Source organism: Silene latifolia, chromosome Y (genome assembly GCF_048544455.1).
Source record: "Silene latifolia isolate original U9 population chromosome Y, ASM4854445v1, whole genome shotgun sequence".
Taxonomy (NCBI): domain Eukaryota; kingdom Viridiplantae; phylum Streptophyta; class Magnoliopsida; order Caryophyllales; family Caryophyllaceae; genus Silene; species Silene latifolia.
In genome coordinates, this window is record NC_133538.1 from 134,233,477 (window position 1) to 134,235,735 (window position 2,259).

General features: G+C 43.6%; 1 non-coding gene across 1 annotated transcript; it reads right to left on the minus strand.

The window, feature by feature from the left end:
* Positions 1-881: 881 nt before the first annotated feature.
* LOC141636727 (small nucleolar RNA R71) lies at positions 882-987 on the minus strand. Its single transcript, XR_012541317.1, has one exon. It is a non-coding gene; the product is annotated as a small nucleolar RNA R71 (small nucleolar RNA).
* Positions 988-2,259: the final 1,272 nt, after the last annotated feature.

A 2,259-nucleotide genomic window follows, 5' to 3' on the forward strand; every position in this document is an offset into this window, starting at 1 on the left:
TTTAATCTCTATTTCCCTTAATCCTTTATTAGTTTAGAAAACAAAAATCAAACCCCCCATATTGTGACCTAAATAGACGGACCTTTAACAGATATCTTGCCTCCATGAGGAGATCGACCCTGCTTATCACTAGCTTCTTTGTTAGTTTTAATTAGGTTTATTTTTGGTACGAAAACGACAGTATCAAATTTTGGCGCCGTTGTCGGGGAGGCAATAGCCCTATCTGTTTTTGTTTTCATTTATTTTTATCTGTCTCAAGGAATTTCTATTCCTTGACGCAGTTCTCACTTATTTCTTTCAGTGTTGTGTATGCCCAGGTCAAACGGGTCGGAGTTAGTTCCAGCTAATCCTGAGCCAGAAAGACTGTTTCGGCATAGACTCCGTCTGCAAAGAGCAATTCGAAAGGAAGACTTAAGTACTTTCGAATCCGAGCTACAACACTTCTTATTTGCAGAAGAACCGTCTTTTGAAGAAGACAATATCATTTCTGCCGACAAGCCAGTAAAGATGCCTAACATTGCAAGTCACTCAGAGCCCAAGGCATCCTCGATCCCTAAAGGTTTCAATCTCACAACTGAGGACGGTATCACTTTCGATATCCGTCTGTCTTACATAAATCTGGTGGAAAGAAATTTTTACGGAGGTGTGGCGGGTGAAGATCCGCGAAAGCATATGGAAGTCTTTACTGACTATTGTTCTACTATTCCCGCCACTAAGGGAGTAACACAAGACAAGATAAAGGAAGTGCTTTTTCCTTTTTCTCGATCGACTCGGCCGTGAGTGGTCGATCGATCTTGACGGATCGCTTCATGGTATCACCAACTAGGAGACTCTTGCACTTGCCTTCTACAAAAGATACTTCCCTCCACAACGCACTAATCAGCTGAGGGGTAAGATTACTAGTTTCAAGCAGGCACCTGATGAGACTTTCTATAAAGCTTGGTGCCGGTTCAAGAAGCTGGTGAGGTCTCTTCCTCACCATGGTTTTGATCACTGGTTTTTGTGCAACCAGTTCTACAATGGGTTGTACGATGACCACAGAGCTATACTTGACGCCTCATCCAACGGGAGATTTCAAACGAACATTGATGATGATAAGGGATGGGGCATTATTGAGGAGATGGCGACCCATTGTGCCGAATATGGGAACCCACGGGACGGTATTCGAACGGTCCATTTGGTTGATAAGGCAGTCGTGGCTCAGCAGGAAGCCATGAATGCTCGGTTTGATAGATTTGAGCTGCAATCTGCTGGAGATCAACAGACGGTTCATCTGTTTACTAGACAGGAAACTGTCACTTGTGAGAGGTGTGGAAGCAATGACGGTCATACTGCTATTGACTGTCTGACTGAGAAGGAAAAAGTCCTTGCCTTTCAGCAATATAGGCAAGGAGGAGGTTCCTATTACAATAATCAAGGAGCATTCCATCCCAATTTGAGGTGGACAAGTCAGAATATTCTCAATCCCACTCCTCCACCGCCGCAGCAACAACCTTATGTTCCTCCTCACAAGGCTCAACAAGACTTCCAAAAGCCTCCTTCTTTTCCTCCACCGCGCCAAGAAGCTTCATCTTCTAGTGAGGTAAGTGAATTGGGTACGTTAAAGTCGATGATTCAATCATTGACTAAGTAGCTGCAACTAAGTGACCAACAAAAGGAAGCATCTATTAAGTCACTTGAAACTCAAGTTGCTCAACTCGCCGTAAATCAGTCCATGAGGAAACCGGGTCATTTGTCGTCTCAATCTAAGAAGAACCCGCACGAGACGATTAACTTAATCAATTTGCGAAGTGGTCTTTCTTACGAAGGACCAAAATTATCTGCTGATAAGGACATTTCAGACTCGAGGGATGTTATTATGGAGGATGAACAGTCATCTGTTGCTGAAAATATGCCAAGCACGAAAGAAATACTCGATCGACTGATTTCCGGGGGTCGATCGAGTATAAATGTTGAAGAAAGCACTCGATCGAACGGAAATGTTGCTCGATCGATTGAATTGGATATTCAGGGAATCGATCGAGAGGTTAAAACCACTCGATCGAGTGAAAATATTGAAGGATCTGTTCGATCGAGTGGAAATATGCCTCGATCGAACACTGTTGCTATTAAGGAACTCGATCGAGAGGATGGAAATGCTCGATCGAGTGAAATATAACCTGGAAAGACTCGATCGAGAGGTAAAAAGACTCGATCGAGTGAAAAAGAGCTTGAACCTGCTGAGACGTTGGAAGAGAGGAACAAAGGGCTCGATATTCC